The 26,771-nt window shown below is 40.4% G+C and overlaps 2 long non-coding RNA genes across 3 annotated transcripts in view; both read right to left on the bottom strand.

Annotated features, from left to right (window-relative positions):
- Positions 1 to 8,399: 8,399 nt before the first annotated feature.
- On the bottom strand, positions 8,400 to 9,030 carry LOC139198391 (uncharacterized). Its single transcript, XR_011583851.1, has 3 exons — positions 8,804 to 9,030; positions 8,612 to 8,692; positions 8,400 to 8,538 (listed from the first exon to the last, which is right to left on the bottom strand). It is a non-coding gene; the product is annotated as an uncharacterized lncRNA (long non-coding RNA).
- Positions 9,031 to 19,657: 10,627 nt separating this feature from the next.
- Positions 19,658 to 26,771, bottom strand: part of LOC139198327 (uncharacterized) — a 53,377-nt gene continuing 46,263 nt past the window's right edge. The window contains exons 1-3 of one of the 2 annotated variants that reach the window (XR_011583708.1): positions 20,238 to 20,311; positions 20,057 to 20,154; positions 19,658 to 19,881 (exon numbers count right to left, since the gene is read on the bottom strand). This is a non-coding gene — a long non-coding RNA (uncharacterized lncRNA). Of the gene's footprint in view, positions 19,882 to 20,056; positions 20,155 to 20,237; positions 20,312 to 26,771 lie in introns of those variants that run through there. The other variant, XR_011583707.1, reaches the window with a different exon arrangement.

Here is a 26,771-nt window from a genome sequence, read left to right on the forward strand (position 1 = left end):
TGGAATGGATAAATGGGCTGGGTGCTGGCACAAAGTCCTCAGGGGTGGACTTGCTCTAAGATACAGCAACACTTGGGCAGCAATGGCCCAATCAAAGGAAAATCAAATGTGGGAAACAGTCATTAATGCTTATGATAAAAAGACCAAAATAGTTACCTTGCACTCGCCTCTTTATTTTTGTCACTGTAGAGGAATGCACTGGGACTATTTTTGAGTGCTAATAGCAACTCCCGCACCACACTAGACCAATTTCCGGTGTATACTTTGGAAATGCTTCCTAGATTTATCTCCTTTCGCTAGGCTGTCTTCCTCCAAAATTTGCGCCTCTAGCAGCCGAGATCTTGTCCTGGTTTTGGTGCTTACTGGCATTTCAAACTTAAGAGGTACAACCGGCTTGATATATGGCATTCCGAGTAGATTTGTAAACGAGTCGGGTTTATTGGGTTTGAGTCGGGTTTAATCTGACCCGTTAAGTAAACGGGTCACCCGAACTCAACCCGTTAAGCTAACGGGTCACCTGTTTCACCCGTTAACAATTATTATTATTATTTTTTTTTTTTTTTGCATAGAGTTTATTTTTTGTTGTTAAGACTTTTACTGAAATTGCTAAAAAAATCCTTAACTAACGGGTGTTAACGGGTTGATCCAAAATGACCCATTATTTAACAGGTTGTTAACGGGTTCACCCGTTAGCAACCCAATCCGTTAAGCATCCACTCAAATACTCATATTAACGGGCGGGTCGAATCGGGTCCAAAATGCCAGATCTAATTCCGAGGATGTTTCGTTTATCTTTGGGAAGCGATCGTAGTTATGGAAGCTAATAGGCCACATACTCGCCTTCAAGATCATAATTCTGCGCCTAAAAAGGTAACGAAAACATCTTAGGTACCATAAGTTTTTTAAGCTCTTGCAGAGCTCCAAACGTAGTTCAACTAAATTTTGTGAAGCAATCTGCACTGCGCATTTGCCGTTCAGAGTCGGGTTTTATTGTAAGAAGATGACATGAACCAATGACGAAAATTTGGTTAGTGGTCTTTACATGAAAATGCATTTTAGCTAAAATGATCTCTGAGATTGGCATAACTTCTCACATTGGTCCATGTATTTTGAAATCGATAGAAGTGATCCCTAAAGTTAGTCACCATCAATCATTTTGTTCCTTGTGTAAAAATCTATGTTAAATAAGAACCAAAATGATTTGACAAAAATTGAGTATATTTTGTCATTTCCTCTTATTTAAAGTACATTTTTCACAGAATGATAAAATGATTGCTGACGAACAAACTCAAAGACCAGTTATATTGATTTTAATTCTCAAGCACCAAGAGACCAGTTATATTGATTTTAATTCTTAATCACTAAAGTAAACTAAAGTAAGGAGTTATGTCAAAGTCAGGAACCATTTTTATCTAAAAAGCCACATGAACATTACACTGAATTATTGAATGTACACTTCCAAGTATTATAGTACTAGCCTGAACTTAATTAGTTTGCATATTAGCAGTTATGTTTAAGAGAATTCTTTGTTACTAGCTTATAGAATCCTCCGTGACATCCTAAAAAATCCATATCCTCCACTTAGTAGCACAGCTTCTCCAACTTTCAAAGAGGCTCGGATGGTATAGGAATTAAAATCCTAAACTGTGACTTATAGCTAAAGAAGATAGTCGAGATGAAGGCATTCTTATACTTTACAAAGAAACATACAAACATGGAATTGAATAAAAAGATGAATGTGTAATCACCAGCTACATAGTTCCAATTCCCATGATTGGAACAAGGGTCGTAATCCAAAAGGGATGTCTCAAACCATTCAGGTCCCACGCCAGTCAATGCCCATGTCACGAGCGAGAAAGGAACATACAATCTGTAGAATAGTAGATCAAGTGTTAGCTATCCTCATATTACCTGCCAAACAACAACATTTTTCAATATTCTGTATTTACAAAATTTTGTCAAAATTAGATCATACAACACATAAATATCTTAGAAATTTGGAGGTACACAAAATTATATTGTCATATTGAAAGCATCCAAAAAAAATGAAGCCTCAATGTAGCGCACAAGCCAAAATTTCTAAAACGTGGAGAGATTTTTTAGTGAGACATTCACACATAATGACACGTGATGTTACTAATCAACGTGTTAGTATATCGAGGACAATATTATTTCATGGACTTAGACTAGTTATTTGTAAATAGATATACTTCGTATAACATAAGTGGATTGGTAACAACTAATGACACAAGTCCCCTAAGATTTTGAAATTATATCAATTTGCATCTTTTGTACATTTGAAAGTCCAGTTAGCTCTTAAAATGATGAGTTTTTAGGGGCTTTTAGCCAAAATGGTCTATGAGATTAGTATAACTCCTCACTTTGGTCCTTGAGACTTAAAATCGATAGAAGTGGTGCCTGCGTTTGAACAACGTCAATCATTTTGGTCATTTAGTAAAAAAATCTCAGTTAAATAAGACCAAAATGACAAAATTACCCTCAAATTTTGTCAAATCATTTTGGTCCATTATTTATTATATTAAAGGTATTTTTGTCATTTTGGTCCTTATTTAACTGAGAATTTTATGAAAGGACCAGAATGATTGATGGTGGACAAACTCAGAGACCATTTTTATCGATTTTAAATCTTATGGACCAAAGTGAGGTGTTATGCCAATCTCGTAGACCATTTTGGTTAAAATGCATTTTTAGGCTATGTGGTGTAAATGTGACTTAAATGTCAACTTAGTTACAGATTTCATGCTCACGATGTCATCAATTTAATGAAGATCCAAATAATTCAATAGAAAAAAAGTGTAAATTGACACAATTTCAAAACTTTAGAGGATAGTGTGAGAAAATTGAAACCTTGTGATGCATTTTGAAAACCAACCCAAATATGAAGGGTCCAAAGATAATTAAAGCAAAAAAAAAAAAAGGAAATAACACTACCTTTAAAAACTATTCACACTCTCTTTGCAAGTGGCCCTTTATCACAGTGGTGAAAATGTGTTGTGTCATTGCAGAACAGTATAGGTTCAAATCTCGTTGGTAGTTAATCTAACATCTAACTTAATCGCTCGACTCAAAAAAAAAAAAAAACAAAACTATTCACTCTCACTAGAAAAATATTCCTAACGAACATGGTTGTTGTAGAAATTTTTGTGCATGGTTGTATAATAGAACTATTGTTTTTTTTTTTTGGGGTAAATTAACATTTCAATCTTACACATTAGTTATTATTTTATTTCAATTTCATACAACCGTAAAAAAATCAGTTAAATTAACTGTTAAATGATGATGTGATAGTGGTGGGTTCTACAATTTTGCGGACGAGGTTGCCAGCTTGTGCCACGTGGCAAAACAAATAAAATATCTTTAAAAAAAATTGTATAATAAAAAAAAAGAAAAAAGAAAAAAAGCTAAACCCTCCCCAGTCCAGCGCCATTCATCCTTTCCCCTCCCCTTTGGGTTTTTATTCAACCAGTTTTCTTTTCCAATTCGCCAGTCCCACGCCGTTCTTCCTCTCCTTCTTCATTTTTTGCCTATCTAGTTTCCTTTTCCAATTCTTCCCAGAGATTAAATCCACAAAATGCTAACAAAAATGGCAGCCATCACCACCTCAATCCAAGAAACCCAAACCCACAACAGAATCAATCCGTCGGTGACGTTCTGGCAAAGGCTAGAGACCTCGGCGAGGGTCATGAGGGAGAGTGGCAAATGCGAAGGTGACACAGAGACAGGTGAGGAAGACGAAGAGTGTGGCGAGCTGGTTGCTGGAGAAGAGGATATCGCTGAGGAAGAAGATGAGGTAGTGTAGAAAACCGGTGACGAAGTAGGCGACGTTGTAATCGAGTACAAAGTTCCGAAATTAGGTGTTGCAAACGGCGAATACAGTCAGGGTTGGAAAGAATGGCGAAGTGGAGAGGATGACGGCGGGGGTGCCGTGGGCGTGGAGAACCGGGGGGGGGGGGGGCGGTGTGGGACTGGGTAGGATTTAGGGTTTTCCTTTTTCTTCTTTCTATTTTTTAAGTTTTTTATTATAAAAACCAAAGGTGAGAGGATGAACGGCCTAGGGGTGGGAAGGGTTTGGTTTTTCCATTTTTTTTTAACAAAAATATTGATATTTTATTAATTAAATATTTTGTATTAGTTGTTTTGCCACGTGGCACAAGCTGGCAGCCACATCAGCAAAATTGTAGAATTCATTATTATCATATCATCACTTAATGGTTAATTTAATAGATTTTTTAACAGTTGTATGAAATTGAAATAAAATAATAACTAATGTATGAAATTGAAATGTTTTAAAGATATTGTATGAGGTTGTAATTGTCCCCAAATCTGAGTGTGTAAAATGTAAGAAAGGTTGAAATTTAACTGGCTCCTCCCCCACCTAACTCCTCATTTTTAGTTGACTTCTTTGGTGTCGGTTTGTTTTTCTTCATTTACTTGAATTTTTTTTAGTATCTACATGCATTTCGTGTCAACACATATTTGATCGTTATAGGTGATTCGAGAATTTAAACTTAGTGAATAAGGGCCATGTCAAATATGTGTCACACCAAATGCATGTCAGTAATGAAATTATTCCTTTTTTTTTGTGGGGTGGGAGCTTTAAGTTTAAATACCAAATCCCAAAAAAAAAAAAAAAAAAAAAAACTTGCAGCAAAAATACCATACTCACAGCAATCGAAAAGTCAAACTAATTTGCTAGTTCAAATGACAACAATGCACAACCCTATCATCATGAGACCATATAAGTCATTAACCTTCTCAATGAATTGTGACTAACATGCATACGTAATACTTTTTATAGAGCATTCACTATGTTAATTGCTTAGGGCATAGGGTGCAATTCTTGAATTTCGAACTCCGTCCAAAACTCGAGAATGCACCTTAAGTCCCAAGCTCGTTCCAAAGACAATCTAAAAATCTAAACCCATAATGATCCATGTCACATCCCGATCCGGGACGGATCACTTCCCCGGCCCGCTCCACCACCGTAGCACAATATTGTCCGCTTTGGGCCCCGACCATGCCCTTACGATTTTGTTTTTGGGAAGTTGCTCGTGAGTTCCTAGAAACAAAATCTTGAGGGCGTGGTCGGGGCCCAAAGTGGACAATATTGTGCTACGGTGGTGGGGCGGACCCGAGAAGTGATCCGCCCCGGGTCGGGATGTGACAAATGGTATCAGAGCCAATCCCTGCCCGGAAGTGTGCCGACGAGGACGTCGGGCCCCTAAGGGGGGTGGATTGTGACATCCCACATCGCTCAAGGGAGTGATCCTTAAATCTATATTCTCATCCCTACCTAGCACGAGGCCTTTGGAGAGCTCACTGGCTTCGGAGTTCATCAGAACTCCGAAGTTAAGCGAGTAGCGCGTGAGAGCACTCCCATGATAGGTGACCCACTGAGAAGTTGCTCGTGAGTTCCCAGAAACAAAACCGTGAGGGCGTGGTTGGAGCCCAAAGCAGACAATATTGTGCTACAGTGGTGGAGAGGGCCCGGGAAGTGATCTGCCCCGGGTCGGGATGTGACAATCAACCCCAGACAATAACGAACCATTTAAAACCCTAAACCCCTAAGGTCATCTCTAACCGAAGAGTCCAGAGGGCCGAAAATATCCCGAAAACCGTCTCCAATCGAGGGCTAAGCCAGAGGGCTCTAGAATCTATGAGAGCCCCACGAAATCGGAGAGGGTTAGAGGGCCAGCTGCATGCAGCCAGCCAGCCAGCTCGGGGCTGGCCATTTTTTTTTTTAATGTTTTGTTATTTCTGTCGGTTATAGACGATAGAAATAATATATACTATATTATTAGTGTCGGTTATAACCGACATGAAACAAAACCATGAGAAGTTGCTCGTGAGTTCCCAGAAACAAAATCGTGAGGGCGTGGTTGGAGCCCAAAGCAGACAATATTGTGCTACAGTGGTGGAGAGGGCTCGGGAAGTGATCCGCCCCGGGTCGGGATGTGACAATCAACCCCAGACAATAATGAACCATTTAAAGCCCTAAACCCCTAAGATCATCTCTAACCGAAGGGTCCAGAGGGCCAGAGGGCCGAAAATAGCCCGAAAACCGTCTCCAACCGAGGGCTAAGCCAGAGGGCTCTAGAATCTATGAGAGCCCCACGGAATCGGAGAGGGTTAGAGGGCCAGCTGCATGCAGCCAGCCAGCCAGCCCAGGGCTGGCCATTTTTTTTTTTAATGTTTTGTTATTTCTGTCGGTTATAGACGATAGAAATAATATATACTATATTATTAGTGTCGGTTATAACCGACATGAATTCTTAAGAAAAAATTCAAATGCAACAGCTAGCTGACTAGCCGTTGTATTTGAATTTTTTTTTTTTTTTACAGTTTTATTATTATTTTTTATTTACAAAATTTTCATATAACTTCTATTTTTTTCTATAACTTTTATTTTACAAAATTTGTTTCATATTTTTTTAAAATTCCATTTTTTCCTATAACTTCTATTTCATAAAATTTGTTTCATTTTATTTTAAATTCTTTTTTTTTCCTATAACTTCTATTTCACAAAATTTGTTTCATATTTTTTTTAAATTATATTTTTTTCCTATAACTTCCTAAGCCATTATACAACATTAAATTAAATTAAGTAACATGAAACAACATTAAACAATATGAAACAACATTAAATAACAATAAATAACATTAACCAACATACAAATTATACATCAGACTCCTCATCTTCTCATCTCATTCGCGCCCATTTTGCTTCTAATTTGGAATCCGAAGAGGATCCCCAATTGGAATTCGAAGAGGATCCAAAGTTGGAATTCATTGCAAACTTGAATTGAAAAAGATTGAATTGAAATAGATTGAATTCAAAGTTGTGTGAATTATAGCCCAATATCCACCCTATTTATAGCAAAAAAAAATTCAAATCCAACGGTTAGCTGACATCAGCATGATGTCAGCTACCAACGGCTAGCTGACGTCATGTTGATGTCACTTAGCAGTTGGATTTGAATTTAAATTGTAATTTTTAAATAATAAATTATGTTTGGCCCTTTGGCATTCGGTTGGAGACGGAGGCAAATATAGCCATGTACTGTTCATTAAAATATTAATATCTTGGAGAATCTTGGAGGGCCAGATGGCTCAAACGAGCCCTCTGGCCAGCCATCGGTTAGAGATGGCCTAAGTCAACCCCGAGTTCTAAGGCACCTAGGCCTGGCAAACGGGTCGTGTCAGTCGTGTTCGTGTCGTTTTTGTGTAACACCTGTTATCTTAACAGGTCGTGTCGTGTCACACCTTTTATCTTAACGGGTCCTTAACAGGTCGGGTCATTTTACCCAACGGGTAAAGTGACCCGACCCGTTATGACCCGTTAAGAAAAATATATTTTTTCTTAAATTTGCACATATCACACATTGTCACATAAATATTACTTCAAAACATTAAAACACATTTGTCGTTTAAGTACTACATCTACACTCGAAAATAAGAACCTCATAAAAAATACATCCATACACTACTAATCTATTACAAATATTAAATGTGCAAGGATATGCAAAATGAAAGCGTTTTTGTTTTTAAGGTTGTGAAGCCTTTCTCAAAAGTTTAAACCTTGCCAATGGAACTCAAAGCATAATGAAAGTGACCCACTAGTGTGTTTATTCCTACTTTCATTAAGTATAACATAAGATTTTGTGGTATTCACTAGTGTAAGTATTTTAAATTGAAGATCAAATTCATTCATTGTATTCATATAGGGTCAAGGAGTGTAGTTGTAAAAAATCATCCAAATCGGAGTTAAAATAACCGTTAAATCATGATTTTTCGTTTATAACCGTCGAAAAGTTTTATCCCGTTACTTAATCTTTAAATGTTTGTTTTTTGTAATTTTTGGCGTATGCGATCTCGAAGCATATATAAACAAGTTTGACGGTTAGATCGTTGAAACTAGTTTCGTATAATGCGTATCCCATCAAAACAATAGATTCACTAACACTTAAGAGTTTATTCATACTAGGGCTGGGTTCGGTTCTTTTCGGTTCGGTTTTTTGCCAAAACCGAAACCAAACCGAAATTTCGGTTTGGTTCGGTTCGGCCCAATTTTTTTTCGGTTTTTTTCGGTTCGGTTTTTTTTTCGGTTCGGTTTTTTCGGTTCGGTTTCGGTTTTTTTCGGTTTTTTTTCGGTTTTTTTTTTTTTCTCAGTAAAATAGATCTAAAACGAGGCAATACTGCATCACCGAATACTACAATTTATACATTTTGAAATCACACCACCTGTCAACCACCCACAGAAAAGGATCCTATGTTTTTACTTGATTAACCATCATAGGCAGCAAATTCATTGTATATGATGATGGAAAAGAAACAAAAACCCATAAACATCACTCCTTTTCTTGTTCTTTTTGCTTTTCTGAGCCAAGAGATAAACATGAGATATTGAAACATCAATACTCAAACCAGAAGCCTTCAAACATGAGATATTGAAACATCAGGAAACTCGTCTTTTAGAAGAGAAAGAAAAATAGGCAGCAGCTGCTCTATAGTTGCATCCTGCAGTGAGAGGGAGAAAAATTAGCTTCGAAGTAAGAATTTGAATTAAATAACAGCCCCAAAATTTTCTTGCCTTTCCTAAAACTTGTGCCATTCCCATTATTACTGAAGCCAATGCAGAACGAACGTGCTGGGAAGAATCTGTCGACAATTCCTATGGCAGGCAAACATAGTAAGTAAAAGCATAACAGTATTTAGAACTGCCTAAAAACTACAACAAACTTCTTAGGGAAAGTATAACCATAGGTTAAGTGAGATGTGCAACCTTTACGAAAGGAAGGATCTGCTGAATGGCAAGTTCTGGATTCACAATTCGGCAAAACTTAGTTACTTTTCCTGCAGCATGCTACTAAACAGGTCTACCTTCCTCGAGAATCCAGAACAAAATTGAATACCACATAGTCCAACCACCAGATATAAGTATGTACTTTATAAAAAATCTCATGTTTAACCACCAGTTCGACACACACAGAAAAAAAAATATGTAAACATACAGAAAGAAAAACTTGTGAGGAGTCAATACCTGGAGGACTTTGGGGCCGAAGAGGTGAGAGGACTTTCGGAGGGTATGCGGGTCGGGCAAGGACCTGGAGGAGATGGATTTGAGGTCCATGTCGGTGAGCTCCAACTCCACCGAATCCACCACAGTACGCGTGTCATCGGACAAGGCGGAGTGGATCAGGATCATCGCCTTCACTTGCAGCGTCGGAACTCCCCCCATCCATTTTTCAGCGCCTGTTTGCCACGGCGTTTGATTTTTGGGGAGCGAGAGACTGAGGAAGCGCAGCGAATGAGAGAAAGAGAGGAGAGATTTGAGAATGAAAAGAAAATGAATGACGGCTAGGGTTTGTGAACTTTATAAATTTTATAAAACTTTAAGATTAGAATGCCTATAAATATTATACTGGTACAATTATAACAATACAAAGCCTACAGTCAAGTTGGTTTGAAGGAAGCTATCCCCACCTGGACGGAAGGGGTTCGAATCTCCTCTCCAGCAGGTTTTGAGTATTTATATTTTATTTTCATATTTCGGTTCGGTTCGGTTCAACAGATTCGGTTCGGTTTTTTTTTCGGTTCGGTTTTTTTCGGTCTCGGTTCGGTTCGGTTGTCGGTTTTTTTTCGGTTTTCGGTTTTTCCAACCCACCCCTAATTCATACTTTCATTAAGTATAACATAAGATTTTGTGGTATCCACTAGTGTAAATATTTTAAATTGAAGATCGAATTCATTCATTGTATTCATATAGGGTCAAGGAGTGTAGCTGTAAAAAATCATCACAATCGGAGTTAAAATAACCGTTAAATCGTGATTTTTTGTTTATAACCGTCGAAACGTTTTGTCTCGTTACTTGATCTCTGAATGTTTGCTTTTTGCAATTTTTGGCGTACGCTATCTCAAAGTATATACAAACATGTTTGACGGTTAGATCGTTGAAACTAGTTTCGTAGACTGCGTATCCCATCAAAACAATAGATTCACTAACACTTAAGAGTTTATTCATACTTTCAAGTATAACATAAGATTTTGTGGTATCCACTAGTGTAAATATTTTAAATTGAAGATCGAATTCATTCATTGTATTCATATAGGGTCAAGGAGTGTAGCTGTAAAAAATCATTAAAATCGGAATTAAAATAACCGTTAAATCGTGATTTTTCGTTTATAATCGTCGAAAAGTTTGGTCCCGTTACTTAATCTGTGAATGTTTGTTTTTTGCAATTTTTGGTTTATGCGATCTCGAAGCATATACAAACAAGTTTGACGGTTGGATCGTTGAAACTAGTTTCGCAAAATGCGTATCTCATCAAAACAATAGATTGACTAACACTTAAGAGTTTATTTATATTTTCATTAAGTATAACATAAAATTTTGTGGTATCATAGTGTAAATATTTTAAATTAAAGATCGAATCCATTCATTGTATTCATATAGGGTCAATGAGTGTAGCTATAAAAACATCAAAATCGGAGTTAAAATAACCGTTAAATCGTGATTTTTAGTTTATAACCGTCGAAAATTTTTGTCTCGTTACTTGATCTCTGAATGTTTGTTTTTTGCAATTTTTGGCGTATGCGATCTCGAAGTATATATAAACAAGTTTGACGGTTGGATCGTTGAAACTAGTTTCGTAGAATGCGTATCCCATCAAAATAATAGATTCACTAACACTTAAGAGTTTATTCATACTTTCATCAAGTATAACATAAGATTTTGTGGTATCCACTAGTGTAAATATTTTAAATTGAAGATTGAATTCATTCATTGTATTCATATAGGGTCAAGGAGTGTAGATGTAAAAAATCATCACAATCGGAGTTAAAATAACCGTTAAATCGTGATTTTTTGTTTATAACCGTCGAAACGTTTTGTCTCGTTACTTGATCTCTGAATGTTTGCTTTTTGCAATTTTTGGCGTACGCGATCTCAAAGTATATACAAACATGTTTGACGGTTAGATCGTTGAAACTAGTTTCGTAGACTGCGTATCCCATCAAAACAATAGATTCACTAACACTTAACAGTTTATTCATACTTTCAAGTATAACATAAGATTTTGTGGTATCCACTAGTGTAAATATTTTAAATTAAAGATCGAATTCATTCATTGTATTCATATAGGGTCAAGGAGTGTAGCTGTAAAAAATCATCAAAATCGGAATTAAAATAACCGTTAAATCGTGATTTTTCGTTTATAACCGTCGAAAAGTTTGGTCCCGTTACTTGATCTGTGAATGTTTGTTTTTTGCAATTTTTGGTTTATGCGATCTCGAAGCATATACAAACAAGTTTGACGGTTGGATCGTTGAAACTAGTTTCACAAAATGCGTATCTCATCAAAACAATAGATTGACTAACACTTAAGAGTTTATTTATATTTTCATTAAGTATAACATAAGATTTTGTGGTATCATAGTGTAAATATTTTAAATTGAAGATCGAATCCATTCATTGTATTCATATAGGGTCAATGAGTGTAGCTATAAAAAATCATCAAAATCGGAGTTAAAATAACCGTTAAATCGTGATTTTTAGTTTATAACTGTCGAAAAGTTTGGTCCCGTTACTTCATCTCTGAATGTTTGTTTTTTGCAATTTTTGGGGTATGCGATCTCAAAGTATATATAAACAAGTTTGACGGTTGGATCGTTGAAACTAGTTTCGTAGAATGCGTATCCCATCAAAATAATAGATTCACTAACACTTAAGAGTTTATTCATACTTTCATCAAGTATAACATAAGATTTTGTGGTATCCACTAGTGTAAATATTTTAAATTGAAGATCGAATTCATTCATTGTATTCATATAGGGTCAAGGAGTGTAGCTGTAAAAAATCATCACAATCGGAGTTAAAATAACCGTTAAATCGTGATTTTTTTGTTTATAACCGTCGAAATGTTTTGTCTCGTTACTTGATCTCTGAATGTTTGTTTTTTGCAATTTTTGGCGTACGCGATCTCAAAGTATATACAAATATGTTTGACGGTTAGATCATTGAAACTAGTTTCGTAGACTGCGTATCCCATCAAAACAATAGATTCACTAACACTTAACAGTTTATTCATACTTTCAAGTATAACATAAGATTTTGTGGTATCCACTAGTGTAAATATTTTTGTTTGTACCATACTTGACCAATCCCGAAACTACCGAGCACCGGCCAACGCTATACTGTCAAGGACCCAGAAGAGTTCCCCTCCGACCAGGAGGCCAATCACTACTCGACACGTGTCAAGATTAGAAGCCAATCAGAGCGCAGCACGTGTCAACATCAAGAACCAATCATAACATGACACATGTCAATGTGACAAAGCTACAAGTTTTTCTATAAATAGGGGTCATTCCCCCACAATATTGCCAAATGCCATTTTGTGTTAAATCATTCACAAGAACTCACTAAATTGAGAGCTTGATCTTTTGTACTTGTGTAAGCCCTTCACTACTAATAAGAACTCCTCTACTCCGTGGACGTAGCCAATCTGGGTGAACCACGTACATCCTGTGTTTGCTTCTCTGTCTCTATTCATTTACGTACTTATCCTCACTAGTGACCGAAGCAACCAAGCGAAGGTCACAAAACCTGACACTTTCTGTTGTACCAAAGTCTTCGCTGATTTTGTGCATCAACATTTGGCGCCGTCTGTGGGAAACGACACTTATTCCTACTCTCTTCAGCTGTGTCAAGCTGGTTTCTATCATTCGTACACTTTCTTTTGACCAGGCATCCCTCTCCAACATGGGAAGCGAAGGAAGCCACAGCACACAGAATGACACCCCCCTTGCACATAGTGCGAAACAACGAAAGAAGGAAGGAAAACGAGTTCTTCTTCAAGCTAAAGTCGATGAGTTGGAAGCTCAGAACAACAAGATAGCAATGAAGAATGAGGTCCTCCAGGAGCAATATGAGAAGCTCTTCGAGACACTCCACGAAGCTAGGCAAGCTCAGACACGCGAGCTTGTTGCCCCCGTGGAAGTCAACCATCAACTGGGTGCCCTCCAACATGGAGGGTCACATGCATTCGACATAGATATCCCTGATAGGGAACAGATTACCCCTCGACTTGATAATCAACATGAGGCTTCTCTTAACCCAGTTGCTTCGACCCGAACCATGAGAAGTGGAGGGAGACACCTCTTTGCTGAAGGGGCAGAAGGATCGAAAGCCGTCTTTCGCGATTGTCGGGATTTCCTGAAGCAACGTCGAGAGAATTCCATCCATATAAGCTCAAAGATCAATGACCCAAGGATTTCTGAGAGACTCGGTCCCCTGCCACGGCCCGAGCCGGCCACCAATTTGGGGAAGGGGCAACAAGTCCTAGAGAGACATGAGGGTACAGGGGACTCAGAGGTGTTCCGACAGACATACCCTGGAAGCCAGTACAACGAGTCCAGGGAAAAATCACATGCCCTTGATCAAACCTTCCTAATTCCAAGAGGAGATGGAGATTTACGAAAGAAAGCTCCAGTGGCACATAACTCCGCTCAGGACCTCCTTGTCCTACAACTTATTGAGGAAGTAAACAAGTTGAAGGCTGAACGTCAGGCTGAAATACCTGACTGGAACCAACCCAGGCCTGGCCCTCTTACAAGGAGGATCCTCAACACCCCCCTTCAAGCAAAGACAAAGCAAAAGCTTGGCTTGCAACTTTATACTGGAAAAGAGGACCCGATTGAGCACCTTAACCTCTTTGAGTCCACCATGGCATACCGGATGCACACCGACGAAGAGCGATGTCTTCTCTTCCCCTCCACCCTCTCTGGCGGAGCTCTAAATTGGTATTGTCGTCTTACACCTGAGACGGTAGACTCATTTGAGGAATTGAGGAAACTATTTGTTTCCCAACACATTTTCCAAACCGATCGCTTGCACTCTGCAGATGACCTGTACACTATCCGCCAGAAGCCAGACGAGTCATTACGTATGTATGCTGGCCGCTTCAGCCATGAATACTCCCGGTGTGCCGAGGCAGACGACAAGACTGCCCTCAAAGCCTTCACGGCAGGCCTACGTGATTGTTTCTTTAAATACATGATCAATGCCAATACTTGGAAGACTTACTCTGAGGTGATGGCGCAGGCTTATAACCATGCCTCCGCCGAGGCAAAGACATATCAGGAGAAACCCCCTACAACCATCCTTTATCAACAAGTGGGAGGTGGAAGCCAGACTCACCTAAATGAGAAGACCTCGACTTTCCAAACAGCAGTGGCACCTCCCCATGCCTTGCATAATGCTTCGCCGAATCAACAGACATATCAATTTCAAGGCAAGAGGAAGGATTTCCATCCTCACCACTCTCATTTCAGTAAAAAGAGTAAGGGACACTATCCCGATAACCAAGGGTATCGCCACAATAACGCTCGCCCCCAGGCAGTCAATGCAGTGGGTCAAACCCGCGTCAAGATACCCCCTACCCCAAGGTATGAGACATACACGCCCTTGAATGCCACATGCGCGGCCATTTACCCCAGCATAGCTCACCTGATACCAAAGCCAAAGCCGAGGCACCCAGATTACACGCCCCCGAATAACGCGGGCATGTTTTGTTGCTACCATGAGCATAACGGCCATGATAGCGAGAAATGTATCATCCTCCGTGATCGTATTGAAGCTTTGGCACGAGAAGGAAAAATTGATCAATTCCTCCTTCACCCTTAAAGGGATAACCGTAACCAACGCCAGGTGAATGTCATATATTCCATAAGCGGCGGCACACCCATATCTGAATCTTCCAATAGGGCCATGAAAAACAGTGAACGAATTCTGAGGCCTGGTCACCAAGTGTTTCACGTGGAAGACATCAGGGGAGGGAAGTATCAAAAGCCTAACTGGGATCCGATATGTTTCTACCCTGAGGAAGAAAGAGGCATCATCTACCCTCATAACGACCCATTGATCGTGGAGGCTCACATAGCCAACTTTGATGTTCGACGAATCCTCGTAGACACAGGGGCTTCGGTCAATATCATGTTTGCCGAAGCTTTCAGGGCACTCAGTGTAGCTGAACACTTGCTCGATCGCTCGATTTCTCCTCTGATAAGCTTCTCCGGTGATATCGTGCAACCCTTAGGGAGCATACATTTACCCTTTACTATTGGTACAGGCCCTTACACGGCTACCATTACCACTAACTTCCTAGTGGTTGACTGCCCAACGGCATACAATGTCATCTTTGGGCGCACAGGCATCAATGATCTCAAGGCTATGGTATCCACGCATATGCTGTTGATGAAATTTCCAACCCCCCATGGCAACGGCTACATCAGAGGAGATCAGCTTAGTGCACGATCATGTTACAACACTTCAGTTAAGCAACAACACTTGCCCGGACCCAAGGAAACCCTGTCTGTACATGACCAAGTCACAAAGACCAGCTTAGATGAAGCGAACTTGGATCTTCCTGATAGCAACAATCAACCCGATGATCCTCGAGATGACTCTTTCACCCAGCAAGCCCAACCTGCTGAAGAGTTGGAGAAGGTACCTATCTCAAGAGATTATCCAGATCGCATGGTGAAGATTGGCACCACATTGTCACCACCCCTTCGGTTAGCATTGATATCTTTTTTGAAAGAGAACACTGAAGTCTTTGCCTGGTCATACGAGGACATGCCAGGTATCTCTCCCGATGTCATCTGTCATCGTTTGAGTATTGACCCCAAGATCAAGCCGGTGAGACAGAAGCGAAGATCTTATGACGCTGAACGATACGAGGCAATGAAAGCAGAAGTTGAAAAACTCAAAGGCATAGGCTTTGTCCGCGAAGTCAATTACCCGACATGGGTAGCAAATGTGGTCATTGTTAAGAAAAATCCGACCAAAGAAAGTCTTTTGCTTCAAAAGGTCTTGTGGAGAATGTGTGTTGACTACACCGACCTAAACAAAGGGTGTCCGAAAGATAGCTTCCCTCTTCCTCTTATTGACAGACTTATAGACTCTACGGCCGGGTGTGAACTCCTGAGCTTCATGGATGCTTACTCAGGATACAACCAAATCCTCATGAACCCTTCGGATCAAGGACACACAGCCTTCACTACCGACAGAGGACTATACTGCTACAAAGTCATGCCTTTCGGCCTAAAGAATGCAGGAGCGACTTATCAGAGACTAGTCAACTCAATGTTCGCCGAGCAGATTGGGAAGAGCATGGAAGTTTACGTTGATGATATGTTAGTCAAGAGCAAACATGCTGACCAACACATCACCAACCTATATGAAACTTTCACTATTTTGAAGAGGTATCGAATGAGGTTAAACCCCAACAAATGTGCCTTCGGCGTAGGCTCTGGCAAATTCTTAGGTTTCATGATTAGCCAACGAGGCATTGAAGCTAATCCCGAGAAGATCAAAGCAATCCTCGACATGAAGGAACCGGTAACTTCAAAGGACATCCAGAGCCTTACTGGCAAGGTGGCAGCCTTAACCAGGTTCATTTCTAAGGCCACAGACAAATGTGCTCCCTTTTTTAAAGCACTTAAGGGAAGTAGGAAGTACATTACATGGACTGATGAATGTGCCGAGGCATTCAAAAACCTCAAGGAGTACATGAGTAAAGCCCCTCTACTCTCCAAGCCCGAGGTAGGAGACATTCTCATTATCTACCTATCGGTATCAGCTTCAGCCGTAAGTTCCGTTCTCATTCGAAAGGATGGGAATATTGAGCGACCTGTCTACTACGCTAGCAAAGCCTTACAAGATGCGGAGACATGGTACTCTAACATTGAGAAATTGGCTCTGGCATTGGTCATGTCTGCTCAAAAACTCCGCCCTTACTTCCAAGCGCACTCCATCATCGTGCTTACCAATTATCCTCTTCGACAGATACTCCAAAGTCCTGACACTTCAGGGCGAATGATCAAATGGGCAATAGCGTTGGGTGAGTTTGACATCTCCTACCAACCAAAGCCAGCTGAGAAGGGCCAAGCAGTGGCAGACTTCATTGCCGACTTCACATATCCGGTTGACATTGCTTCTACACCTGAAGCAGTGGCTTCATTACCCCCGGAAGCTCAGAAGATAGAACCAACAACCCCAGCATGGAGTCTGTATGTTGATGGCTCATCCAACCAACAGGGCTGTGAAGCGGGACTAGTCTTGACTACGCCCGACAAAGTAGCAATGGAGTATGCTCTTCGTTTCAAATTCAAGGCATCAAACAATGAGGCCGAGTATGAAGCCCTTCTAGCAGGATTACGTTTGGCCAAACACCTCGGGGTTAAACAAATTGATATTTTCAGTGACTCCCAATTAGTGGTCAACCAGGTTACCAACAACTTTGATGCTAAGGACAGCTCCATGGCAGCATATCTTGCGCAAACACAACTTTTGCTCAAGCACTTCCACTACCAGATCACCCAAGTTCCTCGAGCGGCAAACAGTCATGCAGACGCCCTGGCTCGCCTCGCCTCAGCTGTGGAAGACAAGATTGGAAGAAAAATTCATGTCGAACTGTTGGCAACACCAAGCACCATGGCCGCAGAAGTATGCAACTTACAACGGGGGGATAGTTGGATCACCCCGATCTATAATTTCCTTGCTCATGGCACCCTCCCAAATGATAAAGTCCAGGCTAAGCAAATTCGATACAAGTCTACCCGCTACCTGATCATCAATGATCAACTCTATAAGCGAGGTTTTAGCCTGCCATACTTAAGGTGTCTTACGCCTGCCGAGGCGGAAATCGTCCTTCGGGAAATACATGAGGGAGTCTGTGGAGATCATGCTGGATCTCGGTCCCTAGCACACAAGACTTTTCGCCAAGGATATTACTGGCCAACACTCCACCAGGATGCCATCAAAGTATCCCGCTCATGTGACAAATGTCAACGATATGCGGCTATTCCTCATTCCCCTCCAGAGCCTCTTACTCCTATGATCAGCCCTTGGCCCTTCGCCCAGTGGGGACTTGATTTGATCGGCCCAATGCCGGCAGGGAAGGGCAAAGTCTGTTACGCAGTCGTTGCAGTGGACTACTTCACAAAGTGGGCCGAAGTAGAACCCTTGGCAACCATTACTGAGGCAAAGATAGAAGACTTCGTGTGGAAGAACATCCTTTGTAGATTCGGCATTCCCAATGCGATAGTCACTGACAATGGGCGACAGTTTGACAACAAGAAGTTCAGGTTGTTCTGCTCTAAGTTCAACATCAACTTATGCTTTGCCTCTCCAGCTCATCCCCAGTCTAATGGACAAGTTGAGGCCATCAACAAAATAATCAAGCGCACTTTGAAAACCAGCTTGGACAAAGCTAAAGGCTGTTGGCCAGAATTTGTACCCCAAGTTCTTTGGTCATATCGCACTTCATATCGGACTTCAACAGGAGAAACTCCATTCTCACTTGCCTTTGGCACAGAGGCGGTTGTCCCTGTTGAGCTCGAGCAAGCAACATTCCGAGTCCAGAACTACATTCAAAGTGAAAATGACAAACAACTCACCCTCAACTTGGATTTAGTCGAGGAACACAGAAACCAAGCTCACTTGAGGAATGTCGCCTACAAGCAGCGCATCTCCAACTATTATGACTCTAGGGTCAAGCCTCGTTCTTTCAAAATAGGAGACTGGGTCTTAAAGAAAAGATTACTCTGCGACAGAGTCCCGAGTGAAGGCACACTTAGTCCAAACTGGGATGGACCGTATGAAGTCATTGGCATCAGTCGCCCTGGCTCTTACACACTTAGAAGCTCCGATGGCAAGACCCTTGGCCATCCATGGAACGCTGATCACTTGAAGTACTACTACAAATAGACTCACGATGTACAAGTGTTGAGCTATAGCCGTTTGGCATCCTATGTAATGAAGGCCATTTGGCAATGAATTCAATAAAGAGGTAATTTAGCCAACTCAGCCCTCACTCTTTTACATTCATAGCAAGCGATGCCGGAACCCTTCTCAATCAGAAAGCAATCCGTCTTCCACAGTCACTACAAAACAAGCAAATGAAGACCGTGTCAAGCGCCAAAAAAAAAAAAAAAAAAACAACTTCATCCAAAAAGCTTCACCCGAAAAGCTTCACCTCCAAAGCTTCACCCACAAAGCTTCACCTAAAAAGCTTCACCCAAAAAGCTTCACCTAAAAAGCTTCACCCACAAAGCTTCACCATCAAAGCTTCACCTAAAAAAGCTTCACCCAAAAAGCTTCACCCGAAAAGCTTCACCTAAAAAGCTTCACCCAAAAAGCTTCACCCGAAAAGCTTCACCTAAAAAGCTTCACCCACAAAGCTTCACCTAAAAAGCTTCACCCAACAAGCTTCACCCGAAAAGCTTCACCTCCAAAGCTTCACCCACAAAGCTTCAACACCAAAGCTTCACCTACAAAGCTTCAACACAAAACCTTGCTCCAAATAAACAAATTTTGTTCACAAAACCCAAGATGCCCTTGAACTTGTACAAAAACACTTGGGTAAACATAAACATTTTTTGTTTTACACCCACAAGGGCCCAAAATTTTCCTTCTTACTTATTCACTTATATATGTTCTCAAACATATTATAATAGATCCAACAACAAGCCAAAGTCCCAAATTTCATAATGGACAAAAGTACAAGCAATTCATCAATAATGAAGGTGCTACAAAAATTGGAATTTGCCCCAAAATAGAAATCCAACCCAGGAGACTTTTTCTCTCTCTCCCTCTTCCGCCTCCTTTCATCTATCAAATTTCTGCAACCTCTGCTCTTCTCCAATGGAGCTGAATTTTGGACACCCTATAGTTCTTGAGCATATGAACAACTTTCAAGAAGGAACCATTTCTGTTTGAGCGACGGAAATTAAAGTGTTGAAGCTCCAAACATGATAGTCGGCTTCTTGCAGATTTCGAAGCTGTTGTGATGTTTCGAAGATCTGGAAATATTTAACCGTTAGTTCATCCTGAATTTTTGATATGTTATGAAAGAGTCGATGAGGAACAACTTCAATGAAGAAAGCATACCGATCTGAACAAGAGAAAATGGAGTTTCGAAGCTCACAACAAATCTGACGGGTTGACAGACAAATAATAACCAGTCATTCATCATACCTGAATTTCTTGAGTTATACAGCTCCGAGGGATCTCAAATTTGGATATGTTGTAGTTCACAAGCTGAGGAACAACTTCAATGAAGAAAGCATACCGATCTGAACAAGAGAAAATGGAGTTTCGAAGCTCACAACAAATCTGACGGGTTGACAGAAAAATAATAACCAGTCATTCATCATACCTGAGTTTCTTGAGTTATACAGCTCCGAGGGATCTCCAATTTGGATATGTTGTAGTTCACAAGCTGAGGAACAACTTCAATGAAGAAAGCATACCGATCTGAACAAGAGAAAATGGAGTTTCGAAGCTCACAACAAATCTGACGGGTTGACAGAAAAATAATAACCAGTCATTCATCATACCTGAGTTTCTTGAGTTATACAGCTCCGAGGGATCTCAAATTTGGATATTTTGTAGTTCACAAGCTGAGGAACAACTTCAATGAAGAAAGCATGCTGATCTGAGCAAGAGAAAATAGAGTTTCAAAGCTCACAACAAATCTGACGGGTTGACAGACAAATGATAAACAGTCACTCATCATACCTGGATTTCTGGAGTTGTACTGCTCCGATGGCTCTCCAATTTGGATATGTTGTAGTTAAGGAATTAACGAACAACTTTCATGAAGACAACTTTGTGATTCGACCTACAGATGATGGTGTTATGTTGAAAAACAATTCCGGTTGTTAGGGGAAATGAAAAACAATTCCACCAAAGAAACATCATTATGATGTTTCATCATTATGGTGTTTTCATCATTATGATGCTTTCATCATTGTGATGCTTCCATCATTGTGATGCTTCCATTATGATGTTAATGCACCAACGGTTACACCTTCTGCAATTCCACTTATTCGGGCCTAGCAACCTTCATCAACAAAATCTATGAAGAAAAAGTCCGGGGCTACTACTTAGAAAACAAAAGAATGAAGTTTTGGTACTTACGACATGGACTATTAGCAAGACACCTCATTCGTCAACTCCCTCGACTAGAGACTTGGGGGACTCCCACCATATGCTACTACGCCTTGGTACTCAAAAGTTCGTGACTACTCAGTGACTTGGATTTTTCAAGTCTCCAACCGAGAAGTTTTCCTCACTCGGGAAATTAAGGGAACACTACCTCAAACTACATGCTTCACTCACAAAGCTTCAACAATACAGGTTTCAACAAAAGCAAAAATTCAAAGAACTTTATGAAGAAGGCTTTGGTGTATTTAACACAATATGTTGAAATGAAGCAAAGCTTATTTATTAATATTTTCGATAAGCCACAAATATGTACATATACATGAGTCAAAATAAACAAACAAAAGGGAGCCTTCACAAAGGTTGCTTAGGGGAAGTCTCAGCAGTCGGTAGAGCCCCAGAAAGAGAAAGCACCGGAGGGTGGTTATCCGGAGCCTCAGTACTTGACAAAACCCCAGAAGGAGGAGGCATTGGAGGTTCATCATTTGAAGCTTCATTACCAGGTACAACCCTAGAGGACGAAGGCAATAAATGCCTTTGGAACAAACCCACAAACCGCTGATGATCAAGTAAAACCTTACCATCAGATTCCTTCATCTGGTCAAGCTTCCTCTTCATGTTTGTAGCATAGTCATGGGCGAGCCGGTGCAACTGCTTATTCTCATGCTTGAGCCCTCTAATCTCCTGTTTGAGACTCATCACTTCAGCAGCCAATGATTCAACTTGGCGGGTTCTAGCAAATAGGCGTTGGGCCATATTAGACACAGAACCTACACACTGAACACTAAGAGCCAGAGAGTCCTTAACAGCCAACTCATCAGACCGTTTGGAAAGTAGTCTGTTATCTTTGGGAGTGAGAAGGTTCCTGGCCACCACTGCAGCGGTCATATCATTCTTCATCACAGAATCCCCAACGGTAAGAGGACCAGTAGGGGATATGAAGGATGGGCGCCATATGTTGTCTGGAGAAGGCGTGGCTGTCTCTTCTCCAAGGTTCAAGTCAAAACGACGGTCGGAGGGTCCAGACATTTTCAAATGTGTTGAAGAAGGAAGAGGTCAGACAAATCAAGATCTTAGAAGTGCAAGAAATGAGCTTCTACTGGTAGAGATTCAAGTGTGCTGTGGAACTTAATGCCAGCCTCTATAAAAATCTGCACTCGACGGAGCTTCAGAAATCGAAGAGGCGTTTGCTTTCTCAAAAGCTGGGCTGCTCAGAGACCACGAGGGCCGATCTCAGAAATCGAAGAGGCGAATGCTTTCTCAAAAGCTGGGCTGCTCAGAGACCACGAGGGCCGATCTCAGAAATCGAAGAAGCACCTGCTTTTGCAGCCTCGTCAGCACCTGTCACATGCACAATCAGCTTTGCGGAAATTACGGGCAATCTGTCGAAGATTTCTGGTGAAGTAGAAAGCACGTGAATCTTACTGATCAATCACCGCTCTCCATATGCACCATCAACTCCTCGGGTACCACATATAACTTTGTCAAAGATCTCTGACAAAGTTTAGGCACGAGAATTTCGAAGTGCCAGCTACCCTACTATTACCCATAAGGGTAAAGGAACAGCACCACTGCTTGACAACTGGAAAGTCCCTATGTGTGTCGACCTCCGTGTTTTGTGGCAAGACAGGTTGGCAATAACGACCAACCTTTACTCACATTCGAGAAAAGACTCCCAACATAATTACTTTCTCAAAAACCGGAGTAGCACCGCTTTCCGAATCTCGAGAGTCAGATCCTCGACGGGATTGCTTGTTCAAAAACCGAAGAGGCACAACTCTCAGAACTTCGAGAGCCAGATTTCCTTAGATAAAGCTTGTCTGTAATCTCCACACGTAATATCAGCTTTCCAGATATCACATACCACTTTTTCAAAGTGCTCTGACAAAATTAAAACACGTGAAGCTGGTAGCTCCCACTACATTGCTGTGACCAAGAAGGGTAAAGGAATAGCATTACTACTTGTTATTGGGAAATCCCTATATACATTGACCTCCCTCCTCAACGGACAGGCAAACCTGCAAAAATGCTCAACCCTTTCTCACATTCGAAAAGGCACCCTCAACATAACCTCTCGAAATACTCAGCTTTATTTCCCCCCGATAATACCTCAGCAAATAAGCCACACCAAGAACAAGAGTATCTCATATCATCAGGGTCGAAAGCAAGAGTATCCCATATCATGCTTTCTCCCTGTCTTTGTCTTTGTCCTTGTCCACACCTGCAGGACAAGGAGAAAGAGAGCAGTCAGTCGGAACCTGAAATCAAACCTCCAATTTGGAACTGACTGCCTGGAGCCTTTGCCTGGTTGCTTACTTAGCATTGCTCTCGAGTACTCATCCTCAACTGCTGTCAAGGTCACGAATTCCACCGGCAAATACCTCATGACAGTTGATCAGATATTGGCTCTTTACACTGAAGCTGCCAAGCGTGGATGAGTCACTATGAAGGAATGTTCTGAAGGACCATTTAAATGCAAAGGTTGCACACCACTTCTGCCATGCAAAAGATTGAAGCAGAAGGTTCAACGGTGAGCTGAAACAGATCACTACAGCACGACACCTTTCCATACCACATTCATTATTCCGTCAACAGCAAAAGTATCCCATATCATCAAGGTCGAACGTACTCTAGATTTGATGGACTTGTTTTGACCCTCAAATTTTTGAGTCGGCCTTATACTCTGAAGGGCACCAGAAAACCCTCCAGCACAGTTCAAGAATAAGCCTGTGGAAAGTTACTTCTTCAAAAGCAAAAGTATCTCATATCATCTCTTATCCATTTGCTTCTCCTTATCCTGGCAGTTGAATGAGAGACAAGGAGAATGAGAACAATCAACCGGAAGCCGACGTCAAACCTCTGATCCTGGGTTGCTTACTTGGAAGTTTGACTGCTTACCTTGTCTGTCACCTCTTTCGGCAGATCTCCTAGCTCGGCGACTTGGGGGACTCCTACTATAGGGTTTGTATCACACTTGACTAAGCCCGAAACTACAACTAAGCTTCAAGTGAAATTGATACATTACCTTGTGCGTCAACATCAGCTAAGTACACCATTCCCGGATGGAGGAAAGGTACTTCCAGAGAAGGGCAGATGAAGATCAGACCACACTTCGGTACTTAGAAGTTTCGTGATTACTCAAGGGATTGGATCTTGCAAGTCCCCAACCGAGGAGTTTCCCTCACTCGGGGACTTAGGGGAGCACTGTTTGTACCATACTTGACCAATCCCGAAACTACCGAGCACCGGCCAACGCTATACTGTCAAGGACCCAGAAGAGTTCCCCTCCGACCAGGAGGCCAATCACTACTCGACACGTGTCAAGATTAGAAGCCAATCAGAGCGCAGCACGTGTCAACATCAAGAACCAATCATAACATGACACATGTCAATGTGACAAAGCTACAAGTTTTTCTATAAATAGGGGTCATTCCCCCACAATATTGCCAAATGCCATTTTGTGTTAAATCATTCACAAGAACTCACTAAATTGAGAGCTTGATCTTTTGTACTTGTGTAAGCCCTTCACTACTAATAAGAACTCCTCTACTCCGTGGACGTAGCCAATCTGGGTGAACCACGTACATCCTGTGTTTGCTTCTCTGTCTCTATTCATTTACGTACTTATCCTCACTAGTGACCGAAGCAACCAAGCGAAGGTCACAAAACCTGACACTTTCTGTTGTACCAAAGTCTTCGCTGATTTTGTGCATCAACAATTTTAAATTGAAGATCGAATTCATTCATTGTATTCATATAGGGTCAAGGAGTGTAGCTGTAAAAAATCATCAAAATCGGAATTAAAATAACCGTTAAATCGTGATTTTTCGTTTATAACCGTTGAAAAGTTTTGTCCCGTTACTTGATCTGTGAATGTTTGTTTTTTGCAATTTTTGGTTTATGCGATCTCGAAGCATATACAAACAAGTTTGACGGTTGGATCGTTGAAACTAGTTTCGCAAAATGCGTATCTCATCAAAACAATATATTGACTAACACTTAAGAGTTTATTTATATTTTCATTAAGTATAACATAAGATTTTGTGGTATCCACTAGTGTAAATATTTTAAATTGAAGATTGAATTCATTTATTGTATTCATATAGGGTCAAGGAGTGTACCTGTAAAAAATCATCAAAATCGGAGTTAAAATAGCCGTTAAATCGTGATTTTTCGTTTATAACCGTCGAAAAGTTTTGTCCCGTTACTTAATCTGTGAATGTTTGTTTTTTGTAATTTTTTGCTGATGCGATCTCGAAGCATATACAAACAAGTTTGACGATTGGATCGTTGAAATTAGTTTCGTATAATTCGTATCCCATGAAGTTCAATGGTGTGTGTGTGTGTATATATATATATTTATTTATTTATTAAGTAGATTTAAATCTATTTATTTTGTATGTATAATTATTATAGTTTTTTAGGGTATAAAATTTAATTTAAAATTTAATATATATATATATATATATAATTATTATAGTTAATATTTTGGGGGTATAATTATTACAGTATATATAATTATTATAGTTAATTTAATATATATATATATATATAATTATTATAGTTTTTATTACACACCCCGTCCCGAAGGAGGGCATGCTGGCCGTCACGTGAGAGTGACGTAACCATTTGCACAGTACGGAAGCTTTAAGATACAATTTATAAGTTGATACACCCGAAGGTGAGTCCTAATTTTGTCCAATCTGTCAGAATACCGTCGAATTCCTCGTAGTCACCATACCTTTGTGATTCCTGAACCTGGAGGGGCGCAAAACCAAAATTGAGTGGGTCAGTAAAACAATTCTTTTCCAAATCCAAACATTTCTCAAAACGTTGTAACCCCTCTCCGTAAAACCTGTATACTTTCCCAGAAATGTAAAATATAAATATACATATATATTCTCAAAACTTCATAACTACTATCTCAACATTTTTCTTTATCAATCATGCCATGCCATGTCTAATTCAACAGTTAAGTATGGATGCATCAACAATAATCATATCAGGTGCAAGAAAGTAATCAACCGGAGGCCCTCTAATAGCCTGTACGGTTGAACCTAGAGCTCAAAATCTATCACTCTCACTCTGCCGGAGTCACCTCTGTGACCCGTCCGGCCTTCTGCACACAAGTTACGCTCTAGTGCTTCTCATAAATCATCTGTGCACATAATCTAAGGTCACCCACCAGTCGGAATCTCACTAACACTCTCGCGACTGGCCTGTCGTACCCACTCCGCGTGGACTGTACGACTAGCATCTACTTGGATCCAAGGCGAGCGTGCGATGCGGTGAATACTATAAGCACTAAACTATGGTGCAGGATTTGAGCTCAATATACATCAACATCATCATAACAGAAATAAATACTCACCTGTGCGTCCACCGCACCATTTCATACATATGCATCATAAATCAATTCTTACATGTGCGTCCACCGCACCAATTCATACATATGCATCATAAATCAATTCTTACCTGTGCGTCCACCGCACCAATTCATACATATGCATCATATATTAATTCATGCATGGCATTTCAACTCACATTTCTATATACTTTTCATATCAATTCTATGCATGGTATTTCACTTCCCGTTTTTCCACATAACTCATATGCATTTCATTTTAAACATATTTTCATTTCAATTCAATTTCTGGGAAACGTCAAGTATATATATATATATACGGAAAACAAAACTGCCCACTCACCTGGAGTTCGTCCAACAACTCCCTAGCACCACACATCA

Source organism: Malus domestica, chromosome 08 (assembly GCF_042453785.1).
Source record: "Malus domestica chromosome 08, GDT2T_hap1".
Classification (NCBI taxonomy): Eukaryota; Viridiplantae; Streptophyta; class Magnoliopsida; order Rosales; family Rosaceae; genus Malus; species Malus domestica.